Source organism: Ranitomeya imitator, chromosome 1 (genome assembly GCF_032444005.1).
Source record: "Ranitomeya imitator isolate aRanImi1 chromosome 1, aRanImi1.pri, whole genome shotgun sequence".
NCBI classification, from domain to species: Eukaryota; Metazoa; Chordata; class Amphibia; order Anura; family Dendrobatidae; genus Ranitomeya; species Ranitomeya imitator.
Window position 1 is genome coordinate 523547495 of NC_091282.1, and position 17725 is coordinate 523565219.

At 45.5% G+C, this 17725-nt stretch overlaps 1 protein-coding gene across 2 annotated transcripts in view; it reads right to left on the bottom strand.

Moving 5' to 3' along the window:
- ECPAS (Ecm29 proteasome adaptor and scaffold) overlaps window positions 1-17725 on the bottom strand; it is a 290433-nt gene that overhangs the window by 246065 nt on the left and 26643 nt on the right. The window lies entirely within an intron of this gene.

Sequence of the window (17725 nt, forward strand, 5' to 3'; positions counted from 1 at the left end):
AAGTGACACCATTTTGGAAAGTAGACCCCCTAAGGAACTTATCTGGATGTGTGGTGAGCACTTTGACCCACCAAGGGCTTCACAGAAGTTTATAATGCAGAGCCATAAAAATAAAACAAAATTTTTTTCCCACAAAAATTATTTTTTAGCCCCCAGTTTTGTATTTTCCCTAGGGTAACAGGAGAAATTGGACCCCAAAAGTTGTTGTCCAATTTGTCCTGAGTACGCTGATACCCCATATGTGGGGGGGAACCACCGTTTGGGCGCATGGGAGGGTTCGGAAGGGAAGGAGCGCCATTTGGAATGCAGACTTAGATGGAATGGTCTGCAGGCGTCACATTGCGTTTGCAGAGCCCCTAATGTACCTAAACAGTAGAAACCCCCCACAAGTGACACCATTTTGGAAAGTAGACCCCCTAAGGAACTCATCTTGATGTGTTGTGAGAGCTTTGAACCCCCAAGTATTTCACTACAGTTTATAACGCAGAGCCATGCAAATAAAAAATATTTTTTTTTCCACAAAAATTATATTTTAGCCCCCAGTTTTGTATTTTTCCAAGGTTAGCAGGAGAAATTGGACCCTAAATGTTGTTGTCCAATTTGTCCTGAGTACGCTGATACCCGATATGTGGGGGGGAACCACCGTTTGGGCGCATGGGAGGGCTCGGAAGGGAAGGAGCATCATTTGGAATGCAGACTTAGATGGATTGGTCTGCAGGCGTCACATTGCGTTTGCAGAGCCCCTAATGTACCTAAACAGTAGAAACCCCCCACAAGTGACCCCATATTGGAAACTAGACCCCTCAATGAACTTATCTAGATGTGTTGTGAGAACTTTGAACCCCCAAGTGTTTCACTACAGTTTATAACGCAGAGCCGTGAAAATAAAAAATCTTTTTGTTTTCCCACAAAAATTATTTTTTAGCCCCCAGTTTTGTATTTTCCCAAGGGTAACAGGAGAAATTGGTCCACAAAAGTTGTTGTCCAATTTGTCCTGAGTACGCTGATACCCCATATGTTGGGGTAAACCCCTGTTTGGGCACACAGGAGAGCTCGGAAGGGAAGGAGCACTGTTTTACTTTTTCAACGCAGAATTGGCTGGAATTGAGATCGGACGCCATGTCGTGTTTGGAGAGCCCCTGATGTGCCGAAACAGTGGAAACCCCCCAATTATAACTGAAACCCTAATCTAAACACACCCCTAACCCTAATTCCAACGGTAACCCTAACCACACCTCTAACCCTGACACACCCCTAACCCTAATCCCAACCCTATTCCCAACTGTAAATGTAATCTAAACCCTAACCCTAACTTTAGCCCCAACCCTAACTGTAGCCCCAACCCTAACCCTAACCCTAGCCCTAACCCTAGCCCTAACCCTAACCCTAACCCTAGCCCTAACCCTAGCCCTAGCCCTAACCCTAGCACTAACCCTAGCCCTAGCCCTAACCCTAGCCCTAACCCTAGCCCTAATGGGAAAATGGAAATAAATACATTTTTTTTTATTTTTCCCTAACTAAGGGGGTGATGAAGGGGGGTTTGATTTACTTTTATAGCGAGTTTTTTAGCGGATTTTTATGATTGGCAGCCGTCACACACTGAAAGACCATTTTTATTGCAAAAAATATTTTTTGCAATACCACATTTTGAGAGCTATAATTTTTCCATATTTTGGTCCACAGAGTCATGTGAGGTCTTGTTTTTTGCGGGACGAGTTGACGTTTTTATTGAAAACATTTTTGGGCACGTGACATTTTTTTATCGCTTTTTATTCCGATTTTTGTGAGGAAGAATGACCAAAAGCCAGCTATTCATGAATTTCTATTGGGGGAGGCGTTTATACCGTTCCGCGTTTGGTAAAATTGATAAATCAGTTTTATTCTTCGGGTCAGTACGATTACAGCGATACCTCATTTATATCATTTTTTTATGGTTTGGCGCTTTTATACGATAAAAACTATTTTACAGAAAAAATAATTATTTTTGCATCGCTTTATTCTCAGGACTATAACTTTTTTATTTTTTTGCTGATGATGCTGTATGGCGGCTCTTTTTTTGCGGGACAATATGACGCTTTCAGCGGTACCATGGTTATTTATATCTGTCCTTTTGATCGCGTGTTATTCCACTTTTTGTTCGGCGGTATGATAATAAAGCGTTGTTTTTTGCCTCGTTTTTTTTTTTTTTTTCTTACGGTGTTTACTGAAGGGGTTAACTAGTGGGACAGTTTTATAGGTCGGGTCGTTACGGACGCGGCGATACTAAATATGTGTGCTTTTATTGGTTTTTTTTTTATTTAGATGAAGAAATGTATTTATGGGAATAATATTTTTTTTTTTTTTTTCATTATTTTGGAATATTTTTTTTTATTTTTTTTACACATTTGGAAAAATTTTTTTTTACTTTTTTACTTTGTCCCAGGGGGGGACATCACAGATCAGTGATCTGACAGTTTGCACAGCACTCTGTCAGATCACTGATCTGACATGCAGCGCTGCAGCCTTCACAGTGCCTGCTCTAAGCAGGCTCTGTGAAGCCACCTCCCTCCCTGCAGGACCCGGATCCGCGGCCATCTTGGATCCGGAGCTCGAGCAGGGAGGGAGGTGAGGAGACCCTCGCAGCAACGCGATCACATCGCGTTGCTGCGGGGGGCTCAGGGAAGCCCGCAGGGAGCCCCCTCCCTGCGCGGTGCTTCCCTGCACCGCCGGCACATCGCGATCATCTTTGATCGCGGTGTGCCAGGGGTTAATGTGCCGGGGGCGGTCCGTGACCGCACCTGGCACATAGTGCCGGATGTCAGCTGCGATAAGCAGCTGACACCCGGCCGCGATCGGCCGCGCTCCCCCCGTGAGCGCGGCCGATCGGCTATGACGTACTATCCCGTCCAGGGTCAGATAAGCCCAGGGCACCTCGACGGGATAGTACGTCTAAGGTCACAGAGGGGTTAAAGACCTTGCCGTTTTTTGCAATTCTGACCAGTGTCCCTTTATGAGGTAATAACTCAGGAACGCTTCAACGGATCCTAGCGGTTCTGATATTGTTTTTTCGTGACATATTGGGCTTCATGTTAGTGGTAAATTTAGGTCAATAAATTATGTGTTTGTGATAAAAACGGAAATTTGGCGAAAATTTTGAAAATTTCGCAATTTTCACATTTTGAATTTTTATTCTGTTAAACCAGACAGATATGTGACACAAAATAGTTAATAAATAACATTTCCCACATGTTTACTTTACATCAGCACAATTTTGGAAACAAAATTTTTTTTTGCTAGGAAGTTATAAGGGTTAAAATTTGACCAGCGATTTCTCATTTTTACAACGAAATTTACAAAACCATTTTTTTAGGGACCACCTCACATTTGAAGTCAGTTTGAGGGGTCTATATGGCTGAAAATACCCAAAAGTGACACCATTCTAAAAACTGCACCCCTCAAGGTACTCAAAACCACATTCCAGAAGTTTATTAACCCTTCAGGTGCTTCACAGCAGCAGAAGCAACATGGAAGGAAAAAATGAACATTTAACTTTTTAGTCACAAAAATTATCTTTTAGCAACAATTTTTTTATTTTCCCAATGGTAAAAGGAGAAACTGAACCACGTAAGTTGTTGTCCAATTTGTCCTGAGTACGCGGATACCTCATATGTGGGGGTAAACCACTGTTTGGGCGCACGGCAGGGCTTGGAAGGGAAGGTGCGCCATTTGACTTTTTGAATCAAAAATTGGCTCCACTCTTTAGCGGACACCATGTCACGTTTGGAGAGCCCCCGTGTGCCTAAAAATTGGAGCTCCCCCACAAGTGACCCCATTTTGGAAACTAGACGCCCCAAGGAACTTATCTAGATGCATAGTGAGCACTTTGAACCCCCAGGTGCTTCACAAATTGATCCGTAAAAATGAAAAAGTACTTTTTTTTCACAAAAAAATTCTTTTAGCCTCAATTTTTTCATTTTCACATGGGCAACAGGATAAAATGGATCCTAAAATTTGTTGGGCAATTTCTCCTGAGTACACTGATACCTCATATGTGGGGGTAAACCACTGTTTGGGCACATGGTAAGGCTCGGAAGGGAAGGAGAGCCATTTGACTTTTTGAATGAAAAATTATCTCCATCGTTAGCGGACACCATGTCGCGTTTGGAAAGCTCCTGTGTGCCTAAACATTGGCGCTCCCCCACAAGTGACCCCATTTTGGAAACTAGACCCCCCAAGGAACTTATTTAGATGCCTAGTGAGCACTTTAAACCCTCAGGTGCTTCACAAATTGATCTGTAAAAATGAAATACGTACGCTACTCACCTGGTAGCAGTGTTTTTCAGGAGCCATGACAGCACAACGAGAGAGGGGATCCGCCCTTCAGGGACAGGAAACCTACAGACATAAAAAGGGCGGTACCTCTCTCCCACGTCAGTTGTTTCCAGAGCATGAGAGGACCACCTTGGTTAGTAACACAGATGCAGCATGTATATAAATACATTTTATTATGCCAGTGAACATGGAATTTGACGCAAAACCAACAGGGTATTGAAACATCCAAAAATATAGGGTAGGGAATCTAAGGGTGCTGTCATGGCTCCTGAAAAAACACTGCTACCAGGTGAGTAGCGTACGTATTTATTCAGTCGCCATGACAGCACAACGAGAGACTTTCAGAGACGAAAGATTTAGGGGGGGATAATAGCTTCTAGCACTCTTCTCCCAAATGTGAGGTCCGAGGAACTACCCAGATCAAATCTGTAGTGTCTAAGAAAGGTAGAAGGAGAAGACCATGTGGCCGCCTTACATATGTCTTCGATCGATACCTCTGACCTCTCCGCCCAGGAAGATGCTACGGCCCGCGTGGAGTGTGCCTTTATACCATCTGGAACTTCGTTGCCACCTGCGGTATAAGCGAGAGAGATCGCCTCCCTAATCCATCTGGCTAGAGTGTTTTTAGATACTCTAAGACCCTTCCTCACCCCTTGATAGGCTACAAATAAAGAGTTATCTTTTTTCCAGGCATCTGAAACTTCAATATATCTAAGGAGGCATCTTCTCACATCTAAGCAATGAAATTTACGTTCTTTATAGTTAGCAGGGTTGGAGCAAAAAGAGGGTAGGACTACCTCCTGTATCCTGTGAAATTTTGACGCAACTTTAGGAAGATATAGGGGATCGGGTTTCAATATTACCCTATCCTCCCTAACCTGCATGTATGGTGGATGTCTGGAGAGTGCCTGCAGATCACTAACCCTTCTAGCAGATGTGAGAGCAACCAACAGGGCTGTTTTGATTGAAAGGATCTTTACAGGGATGGTATCAATGGGCTCGAATGGGGCTTGCGTTAGGGCTGAGAGTACCAAATTTAGGTCCCATGGGACTAACCTTTGTTTAACAATTGGTCTATACCTAGTGACTGCTTTAAAAAAAATCTAGAAATCCAGTGATTACTGGCTAAATTAAGATTATATAATGCTCCTAGCGCTGACACCTGAACTCTAAGAGTACTTGTGGCCAAGCCCATTTCTAGGCCTTTTTGTAAAAATTCGAGAATCTGGTTTATACATGGTTTTTGGTCAATTTGAGCCCCTGAATATGATAAAAATTTTCTCCACACTCTAACATAAATGCTCGTTGTAGAAGGTTTCCTACTTTTAAGGAGTGTATTTATCAGACTCTGAGAGAATCCTTTTCCCCTCAGTAAGGACCTCTCAAGTTCCATGCCGCTAGGTGTAAGTTGGCCACTTGAGGATGGAGGATTGGCCCCTGGGAGAGCAGATCTGGTAGCTCTGGAAGAATCCATGGTTGGCAGACAGACATCTTCCTCAGCCAAGGAAACCAAGCCCTCTTGGGCCAAAATGGGGCTATCAAGATTACCTGGGCCCTGTCCTCCCGAATCTTCCTCAGAACTAAAGGAATCAGATTTAGAGGGGGAAAAGCATATGCGAGCCTGAAGCGCCAAGATATCAGCAGAGCGTCCACAGCGTATGGGTTGTCTTTTGGATTTAGGGAGCAGAATTGGTGTAATTTTTTGTTCCCCCTGCTGGCAAAAAGGTCTATCTCCGGACAACCCCATAACTGAATGATCTGGTTGAAAATGGCTGGATTTAACGACCACTCTCCCTGTCTGAGCATGTTGCGGCTTAGATAGTCGGCTTTGGTATTGATACTTCCTTTTATATGAAGCGCCGTCAGGGAGAGAAGATGTACTTCGGCCACCTGAAAGATATGATTTGCGACCTCCTTCAATGAACTGGATCGCGTGCCACCTTGACGATTAATGTAGGCCACAGTTACCCGATTGTCTGACAATAGCCTGACGTGTCGACCCTGTAGGGGTACAAGGAATTTATTTAAGGCATGTTTTACCGCCAACAGCTCTTTCAAGTTGGAGGAAGAGTCCTGTTCAGACTGAGACCATAGTGCCTGAACCCAATCCTCCCCTAAGTGAGCCCCCCACCCCTTGGGGCTAGCGTCCGTAGTTAATACTCTAGATATATGATTTATCCAAGGGACCCCCCTGCGTAGATTCGAAGTGTGAGTCCACCAACCAAGAGAATGTGTAGTCTCCGTAGAAAGTGTGAATTTACTGTCGAGGTGAGCTCTTAGACGACGGGAATTGTGTAGCACGTCCCACTGTAGAGTCCTTGTGTGGAACTGTGCCCAGAGAACCGCCGGGATACAGGACGTAAGAGAACCCAAGATCGACATCGCACTTCTGACCGATACTAAGGGATTATTTATTGCCCTGGTGACCAACTGCTTAACCTTAGCAACTTTTGCGTCCGGCAGGCGACATTCCTGCTGACTAGAGTCTATAACATATCCCAGGAACTCTTGTACTTTTAGGGGCTGAAGGCGCGATTTTTTGATATTGACTATCCAGCCCAGTTTGTGTAACGCATTCATGACCTTTTGTAGTTGGTCTTTGCAATGCGACTCAGAATGACCCACAATTAGCAAATCATCCAGGTAAGGGACTATCAATATATCCTGTTCATGCAAGTGCGCCATAACCTCCACCATGATTTTTGTGAACACCCGGGGTGCAATTGCGACTCCGAAGGGAAGTGCCTGATATTGAAAATGTTCTATCAGCCAGCTAGTGAAACCGCCACCCTAAGAAACCTCTGATGATCTATATGTATTGGTACATGGTAATAGGCGTCTTTGAGATCTAAGACAACCATAAAACAATGGTTAAAGAATAATTTTATTGCTGTCTTGACCGACTCCATTTTGAAGGAGGGTATCAACAAAAAATTGTTCAGGCCTTTCAAATTGATAATGGTGCGATATGAACCATCAGGTTTTTTGACCAGGAACAGAGGGGAATAAAACCCCCTACCTTCCTCGCCTGTAGGGACTTTGATTAGAACTTTCTTCCGTTGGAGTTCCCGGACCTCAGACTCCAGCGCCAACTGCTCTGTAGAGGAGGAACGAACAGGTGTCAACATAAATTTGTCCCGAGGAGTATGGTGGAAGTCAAAGGTTAGGCCTTCCGCCACAATGCTTAGAATCCATGGATTGTTTGTAATCCGCACCCAGGCTAGGTAGAAGGCCGAAAGCCTACCCCCCACCTGGTCCGCTAGTCATTGCGGTTTCTTAACATCTCGTGAAGGATTAAACATAAATCCTCTACCCCTCCTTCTGCTGCTGTCGTATCTTGTAGATTCTCTTTTAGAGTCTCTATATGGTCTTCTGCGGTTAGACCATCCTCTATTATAGTCCCGTCTGTAGAAGGGTCTTCCTAGGAAGGGAAAGCGTTTTTTATTATCCCCTGCTTTTTCCAATAGCTCGTCTAGGACCGGTCCGAATAAGTGAGCTCCTTCACAGGGAATGCTACATAATTTTGTTCTGGCTTGTAAGTCCCCTGGCCAGCATTTTATCCATAGCGCTCTCCGGGCTGCATTGGATAACGCCGAGGACCTGGCGGCCAACCTGACCGAGTCTGCTGATGCATCCGAAAGGAAAGCTGCGGCATCCTGGATTATAGGCATAGAGGACAATATTTCCGTCCTAGGGACTTTATCCCTGAGCTGATCTTCGAGGTGACCCAACCATACCATAAAGGACCGAGCGGTACAGGTGGCTGCTATAGCTGGCCTCAAGGACCCCGCCGAAGTCTCCCAAGCTCCTTTAAGGAAGATGTGTTCCCCAAGTCGTCAAAGGGGAGAGATGTTTTCTTGCATGTCTTGGCGACTGCCGCATCCAGCTTCGGAACTTTATCCCATGAGGATGAAGCCGCCTCCTCAAAGGGATACCTTCTTTTAAAGGCTGGTGGAAGCGATCCCTTCCTTTCTGTTTTCTTCCATTCCTTTGAGATTAGCGACTTGATTTTGTCAATCACTGGAAAGGCTCTTCGGGATTTCCGCTCAATACCTTTGAACATAACATCCTGAATGGAACATTCTGACTGGGTATCTTCTATCCCCATTGTGCTGTTAACTGCTTTAACTAGATGGTTAACCCTATCTAGGGACAAACAGGCTCGACTAGACTCCAGATCCTCAGAGGAGGAAGTAGACGGAAGAGACCCTGAGCTCAGTTCACCCGAGTCCGAATTTACATCAGATAAAGGGGATGATCTTTTGACTTCCGTTCCCCGAGACTTGGATCTCACGGAACCTTTAATTTCCTGTCTAACCATCTCTCTTATTGTAGAGGTCAGATCAGGCGCCTCCTCCTCCAGCAGGCGTTGGATACATATTTTACACAACTTTTTCAAATGCCCATCCGGAAGCGGCTCTGCACATTCGGCACACCTGATAGAGGAAAAAAAACAAGGGGAATACAATCATCACTAAGTGGACTTTCACGAAGATCACTTACCCCGTCCAGTAATGAGTGGTACCGTAGATGGGGGGTCCTTCGTAGCCGGCAAATCCTTACGGCTTGAGGACTTTGGTATAGAAATCCGAGCCTCCTTAGCTCCACCAGCGCGGCTACTGCCACTAGACCGACGCTGGGAGCTTCTTCGAGGCTTATCTGATTGCTGGTGTTGCTGCTGCGGCTCCTGCTGCTGGCTGTCGATAGTCCCTTCTGGCGACTCCATTATGGAATGGGCAAGGAACACTGACCATCCCAGCTTGCAGCATTAAATAATGCCCCCAAGGTACCGCCCCCGGAAGGGGGCTAGCAGGGAATCCCAGGTGGTAATCGACCGTCCGCAACTGCGCTGCGCTACCCCTCCCCGAAGCCCCGACTGACCCCGCAGCTGGGCGCCGCCATTAGCCGGAGATGACGCTACTGCGCATGCCCAGCCGCGTCATCCGGACACGCCCCTTCCGGACGCGGCGGCGGCGCCAAGCCGACACGTGGACCAGGACGCCAGCAGACACCTCCCCGGACCAATGCCGCCACCCCGCCTGGCACAGACTGACTCCCGGGACACTAGCAGCCAAGCACAAACTCCACAGGTACCTTGCGCTGCGGACGCCTCAGAAGCTAGCCTATATGTCAGAGGCTGCTTCCTCCTGCTGCCACCTACACCGAGCAGTCCCCCTGCCGTGTGGTGCTTCCTGCCTCCTGAACAGGCCGAGGTAGGGGACCCCCGCTACCTGCACCGGTCTGCCAGGAGTGGGGATATCTTCTTAGCTTCGACCCTCTTCCCAGGGCCTGTCTGAAGAGGTTCCGCTGTCAGTGACAGGAAACCAAACTGACGTGGGAGAGAGGTACCGCCCTTTTTATGTCTGTAGGTTTCCTGTCCCTGAAGGGCGGATCCCTTCTCTCGTTGTGCTGTCATGGCGACTGAATAAAAAGTACTTTTTTTTCACAAAAAAATTCTTTTCGCCTCAATTTTTTCATTATCACATGGGCAATAGGATAAAATGGATCATAAAATTTGTTGGGCAATTTCTCCCGAGTACGCCGATACCTCATATGTGGGGGTAAACCACTGTTTGGGCACACGGCAGGGCTCGGAAGGGAAGGCGCGCCTTTTGACTTTTTGAATGGAAAATTAGCTCCAATTGTTAGCGGACACCATGTCGCGTTTGGAGAGCCCCTGTGTGCCTAAACATTGGAGCTCCCCCACAAGTGACCCCATTTTGGAAACTAGACCCCCCAAGGAACTTATCTAGATGCATATTGAGCACTTTAAACCCCCAGGTGCTTCACAGAAGTTTATAACGCAGAGCCATGAAAATAAAAAATAATTTTTCTTTCCTCAAAAATGATTTTTTAGCCTGGAATTTCCTATTTTGCCAAGGGTAATAGGAGAAATTGGACCCCAAATGTTGTTGTCCAGTTTGTCCTGAGTACGCTGATACCATATGTGGGGGTAAACCACTGTTTGGGCGCACGGCAGGGCTCGGAAGGGAAGGCACGCCATTTGGCTTTTTAAATGGAAAATTAGCTCCAATCATTAGCGGACACCATGTCACGTTTGGAGAGCCCCTGTGTGCCTAAACATTGGAGATCCCCCAGAAATGACCCCATTTTGGAAACTAGTCCACCAAAGGAACTAATCTAGATGTGTGGTGAGGACTTTGAACCCCCAAGTGCTTCACAGAAGTTTATAACGCAGAGCCATGAAAATAAAAAATAAAAAAATATTTTCTCAAAAATGATCTTTTAGCCTGCAATTTTTTATTTTCCCAAGGGTATCAGGAGAAATTTGACCCCAAAATTTGTTGTCCAGTTTCTCCTGAGTACGCTGATACCCCATATGTGGGGGTAAACCACTGTTTGGGCACATGCCGGGGCTCGGAATTGAAGTAGTGACGTTTTGAAATGCAGACTTTGATGGAATGCTCTGCGGGCGTCACGTTGCGTTTGCAGAGCCCCTGATGTGGCTAAACAGTAGAAACCCCCCACAAGTGACCCCATTTTGGAAACTAGACCCCGAAAGGAACTTATCTAGATGTGTGGTGAGCACTTTGAACCCCCAAGTGCTTCACAGAAGTTTATAATGCAGAGCCGTGAAAATAATAAATACGTTTTCTTTCCTCAAAAATAATTATTTAGCCCAGAATTTTTTAATTTTCCCAAGGGTAACAGGAGAAATTTGACCCCAATATTTGTTGTCCAGTTTCTCCTGAGTACGGTGATACCCCATATGTGGGGGTAAACTACTGTTTGGGCACATGCCGGGGCTCGGAATTGAAGTAGTGACGTTTTGAAATGCAGACTTTGATGGAATGCTCTGCGGGCGTCACGTTGCGTTTGCAGAGCCCCTGATGTGGCTAAACAGTAGAAACCCCCCACAAGTGACCCCATTTTGGAAACTAGACCCCGAAAGGAACTTATCTAGATGTGTGGTGAGCACTTTGAACCCCCAAGTGCTTTATAGAAGTATATAATGCAGAGCCGTGAAAATAATAAATACGTTTTCTTTCCTCAAAAATAATTATTTAGCCCAGAATTTTTTATTTTCCCAAGGGTTACAGGAGAAATTGGACCCCAAACGTTGTTGTTCAGTTTCTCCTGAGTACGCTGATACCCCATGTGTGGAGGTAAACCACTGTTTGGGCACACGTCGGGGTTCAGAAGGGAAGTAGTGAGTTTTGAAATGCAGACTTTGATGGAATGGTCTGCGGGCGTCATGTTGCGTTTGCAGAGCCCCTGGTGTGCCTAAACAGTAGAAACCCCCCACAAGTGACCCCATTTTAGAAACTAGACCCCCCAAGGAACTTATCTAGATATGTGGTGAGCACTTTGAACCCCCAAGTGCTTCACAGACGTTTACTACGTAGAGCCGTGAAAATAATAAATCATTTTTCTTTCCTCAAAAATGATGTTTTAGCAAGCATTTTTTTATTTTCACAAGGGTAACAGGAGAAATTGGACCCCAATTGTTGCGCAGTTTATCCTGAGTATGCTGGTACCCCATATGTGGGGGTAAACCATTGTTTGGGCACACGTCAGGGCTCGGAATTGAGGGAGCACCATTTGACTTTTTGAATACGAGATTGGCTGGAATCAATGGTGGCGCCATGTTGCGTTTGGAGACCCCTGATGTGCCTAAACAGTGGTAACCCCTCAATTCTACCTCCAACACTAACCCCAACACACCCCTAACCCTAATCCTAACTGTAGCCATAACCCTAATCACAACCCTAACCCCAACACACCCCTAACCACAACCCTAATTTTAACCCTAACCACAACCCTAATTCCAACTGTAGCCATAACCCTAATCACAGCCCTAACCCTAACCCCAACACACCCCTAACCCTAATCCCAACTATAGCCATAACCCTAATCACAGCCCTAACCCTAACCCCAACACACCCCTAACCCTAATCCTAACTGTAGCCATAACCCTAATCACAACCCTAACCACAACACACCCCTAACCACAACCCTAATTCCAACCCTAACCCTAAGGTTATGTGCCCACGTTGCGGATTCGTGTGAGATTTTTCAGCATCATTTTTTAAAAATCCGCAGGTAAAAGGCACTGCGTTTTACCTGCGGATTTTCTGCGGATTTCCAGTGTTTTTTGTGCGGATTTCACCTGCGGATTCCTATTGAGGAACAGGTGTAAAATGCTGCGGAATCCGCACAAAGAATTGACATGCTGCAGAAAATACAACGCAGCGTTTCCGCGCGGTATTTTCCGCACCATGGGCACAGCAGATTTGGTTTTCCATAGGTTTACTTGATACTGTAAACCTGATGGAACACTGCTGCGAATCCGCAGCGGCCAATCCACTGCGGATCCGCAGCCAAATCCGCACCGTGTGCACATGGCCTAATTCTAAAGGTATGTGCACACGCTGCGGAAAACGCTGCGGATCCGCAGCAGTTTCCCATGAGTTTACAGTTCAATGTAAACCTATGGGAAACAAAAATCGCTGTACACATGCTGCAGAAAAACTGCACGGAAACGCAGCGGTTTACATTCCGCAGCATGTCACTTCTTTGTGCGGATTCCGCAGCGGTTTTACAACTGCTCAAATAGAAAATCGCAGTTGTAAAACCGCAGTGAAATGCGCAGAAAAAACGCGGTAAATCCGCCATAAATCCGCAGCGGTTTAGCACTGCGGATTTATCAAATCCGCAGCGGAAAAATCCGCAGAGGACCAGAATACGTGTGCACATACCGAAACCCTAACCCTACCCCTACCCCTAGCCCTAACCCTAACCCTAGCCCTAACCCTAACCCTAGCCCTAACCCTAGCCCTAACCCTAGCCCTAACCCTAACCCTAACCCTAGCCCTAACCCTAACCCTAACCCTACCCCTAGCCCTAACCCTAACCCTACCCCTATTCTAACATTAGTGGGAAAAAAAAAAAATTCTTTATTTTTTTTATTGTCCCTACCTATGGGGGTGACAAAGGGGGGGGGGGGGGTCATTTATTATTTTTTTTATTTTGATCACTGAGGTATAATCTATCTCAGTGATCAAAATGCACTTTGGAACGAATCTGCCAGCCGGCAGATTCGGCGGGCACACTGCGCATGCGCCCGCCATTTTGGAAGATGGCGGCGCCCGGGGAGAAGACGGACGGACCCCGGCAGGATCGGTAAGTATGATAGGGTGGGGGGGAGCACGGGGGGGGGGGGGGAATCGGAGCATGGGGGGGTGAATCGGAGCGCGGGAGGGGTGGAACGGAGCACGGGGGGGTGGAACAGAGCACGGAGGGGGGTGGATCGGAGTGCAGGGGGGGTGATCGGAGCACGGGGGGCGTGATTGAAGCACGGGGGAAGCGGACAAGAGCACGGGGGGGGGAGCGGAGCACAGAACAGAGGGGAGCCGGAGCAGTGTACCGGCCAGATCGGGGGGCTGGGGGGGGGGCGATCGGTGGGGTGGGGGCACATTAGTATTACCAGCCATGGCCGATGATATTGCAGCATCGGCCATGGCTGGATTGTAATATTTCACCCGTTATAATAGGTGAAATATTACAAATCGCTCTGATTGGCAGTTTCACTTTCAACAGCCAATCAGAGCGATCGTAGCCACGAGGGGGTGAAGCCACCCCCCCTGGGCTAAACTACCACTCCCCCTGTCCCTGCAGATCAGGTGAAATGGGAGTTAACCCTTTCACCCGATCTGCAGGGACGCGATCTTTCCATGACGCCACATAGGCGTCATGGGTCGGATTGGCACCGACTTTCATGACGCCTACGTGGCGTCAAAGGTCGGGAAGGGGTTAATATTAGACAGAATAGGACTGTCCCGATCAGTCAACGGTGGGATGGCTTTTATGCCATTTTTGATCAAAAACAGTATTACTAAGAAACCTGAGTTATTTAAAATCATTTTTGCTTTTTACTTATTTAGTTACAGCAGAGTTTTTTGCTCATTTTGTTTCTTGTAGGTTTTATTAAATCATTGTATATTGATAGGCATTATTTTATACTGGTTTGGTCCTGTGTGTTCTCCAGCATCAGGTGTTTAGAGATATACATCAGGCTATGACTACATAAATACCCGTGTAGATGGTACGTGTATTGTCACACAGAAAGGAGCCCTTTTTTGTACAAAATGTGACATGTATTATCTATATTAATTATACTTTTGCACTTAATAAAGAATTCTATTTTTATTATCTTTTTGGGCGTTATCTCCATCTTTCTTTTCTCGGATTAGTAAAATAAAAGTTAGGGAGGGACTAATTTAAAAAGAATGTAAAAAAAAAATAAAAAAAATAAAAAAATCACAAAATTTGTCATCCCATATCATTGGAAAGCTCCAGTCGCTCCATCCTTAGTAGAATGGTTTACAGAAATGATGCATGGAAATGTTGATTAGTCAAATACAGGAGGAAAAAAACAAAGCTAATTAAAAAAAAAAAAAGCTACAGATCCATCGTTAAGGTACCGTCACATTAAGCGACGCTGCAGCGATATAGACAACGATGCCGATCGCTGCAGCGTCGCTGTTTAGTCGTTGTGTGGTCGCTGGAGAGCTGTCACACAGACAGCTCTCCAGCGACCAACGATGCCGAGGTCCCCGGGTAACCAGGGTAAAACATTGGGTAACTAAGCGCAGGGCTGCGCTTAGTAATCCGATGTTTACCCTGGTTACCATTGTAAATGTAAAAAAAAAAAAAAAAACACTACATACTTACATTCCGGTGTCTGTCGCGTCCCCCGGCATCAGCTTCCCTGCACTGTGTAAGCGCCGGCCGTAAAGCAGAGTGGTGACGTCACCGCTGTGCTCTGCTTTATGGCCGGCGCTGACAGTGCAGGGAAGCTGATGCCGGGGGACGCGACAGACACCGGAATGCAAGTATGTAGTGTTTTTTTTTTTACATTTACAATGGTAACCAGGGTAAATATCGGGTTACTAAGCGTGGCGATTCAGCGATGTCAGCGGGTGATCCAGCTACGAAATAAAGTTCTGGCTTTCTAGCTCCGACCAGCGATGTCACAGCAGGACCCTGATCGCTGCTGCGTGTCAAACACAACAAGATCGCTATCCAGGACGCTGCAACGTCACGGATCGCTATCGTTCTAAAGTTGCTCAGTGTGAAGGTACCTTTAGGCAAGTCAAGATAAAATAATTCCACTCTTGCCATTTGCGCCTTAACAAGGTCAAAACATGATGGTCTCCACCTTGTTTTTGTCTGTGTGTTCGCTTTCTACGCCCTTTTACTTTTCACTCACTGTTTCTCTCTCCCTTTATGATATTGCTTTATAGTTAAAGTCCCCTTCAACCTTCTTTTCAATTTCAAGGCGATCACTGGGTTGCCTTGTTGGAATAATGATTAACATTTGACTTTTTTAGGTTGTTAAATCATTAATCACTACTTTAGCATTTTGGGAGATATTGTCCTCCCTTGTCTATTTTTCTCTAGAGTTATCATCTTGATCGATTCATGTATTCCTGCATCTTTGTTTGCTTGTTGATAAAGCTAATACAACTTTGAATTAAAACAAAACAAAAAAAAAATATCACAAAATAAAATAAATAAACCCAGAAATATGTATCTTTATGGAAAAATAAAAAGGTTCAAAAGGACCCAATCTATAAACTGGTCACACTAGTTAACCCCTTCACAAAAAAAAGTCAAATCGTCACGCAAAAACAAGCCCTCACTTGACTATCGGTAGAATTATAGCTCTCAAGATATGGTGATGAAAAACTTGTTTTTTTGCAAAAAATAAATAAAAGAATCTTTTAGTGTGTGACAGCACAAAACAGAAAAAAATATATATATAAATCTGGTACTGCTGTAATCGCGGGCTCTGGAAAAGTCCTATGGTTCCTTGCCCCACAAAAGAAATCCAGCAAATTTGCGCAAATCCAAATGCCCCCCTCCCCACATTTAGCGTCCAGATGTATGGCAATTCGGAAAGCCTGTCTGACTGCATCCTTGGGCCTGATAACGCCACCTTTCTAGTGGTAGATCGTATCAGTTTTCTTCCCCTATCGATCCATTCTTTACAATGCAGGTTACTCTATCAGATATTGTTTCATACATGAACAGACTCATGTTTTTAATTAGCTTTTTTGTTTTTTTCCTCCTGTATTTAACTAATCAACATTTCCATACATAATTTCTGTAAACCATCTATTGCTTGTGTTGTGCATTTATTTGACCCATAGTTTAGTTTATGTTGTTTTCATATTTTCATATTATATTCATTTTTTCATATTCACTATTAGGATATTATTGGTTTGGTGATTATGCCTACTGGGGTTCAGTGAGCTTTACCATAAGTTCAGCTCATGTGATATATATTACTTATTTGCATCCTGTACATTATGTCTATCATGGTTAGGTGATTTTTATACACACTCACCTTATGTGACATATATTGTCCATCTATACATTGCATTAATCTACTGCATGCACTTTTTTTTTTTTTACTACCGTATATACTCGTGTATAAGCATTTTTTTCGCTGCATCTCCGTCCCGGCGACTCTTCCTGTGCTGAGCAGTCACGTGGTACCGCTCATTAAGGTAATGAATATGCACGCGTCTCCACTCCCATAGGAATGAAACGCATATTACCTTAATGAGCAGTACCACGTGACCGCTCAGCACAGGAAGAGGTGCCACAGTGGGACAACGGAGATGCAGCAACGGCACAAGGAGGGCGAGTAGGACGGGGAAGGGGGAGTGAGCCATGCATACAAAGATGGTACGGGGGTGAGCCATGTGGGACCGGGGGAGCCATGCATACAACAGGGGGAGCCCCACATACCAGGACAGGCAGGAACCACACATACTGAGACAGGACAGGGGAGCCACATATACCACAAGAGGATGGGGGAACCACATACCACGACAGGACGAGGGAGCCACATACCAGGACAGGATGGGGGAGCCACACATACCAGGACAGTGACGGGGGAGCCACACATAGCAGGACAGCGACGGGGGGAGCCACACATAGGACAGGGATGGGGCAAGCCACGCATAACAGGACAGGGATGAGGGGAAAATGCATACCCGGCTTATACTCGAGTCAATAAGCTTACCCAGTTTTCCGTGGCAAAATTAGGTGCCTCGGGGCTTATTAGCTGCATCGGGGTGTGATTGTTTAATAGGGCAGAATTAAAACTATTATGGGTTTATGTGATTAACAGCCATTTGGTTTATGTTTATTGTGCACGAAAGCAATGTCTTTGGTTTTATGTACAATAAACATTATTTTAGATGATCCTTTTTGCATACCACTTCTCTTTGAAGTTGGTCAGGTTGATCCCCTTGTATAGAGTAGTGCCATTTATTATCCAGTTGTATGGTCAGATGAATGAATGGTGTCATTCATAATTACCACCTCGCACACAAAAAACAAGACTTCATGGCTATGTGGAAGGAAAAATAAATAAAAG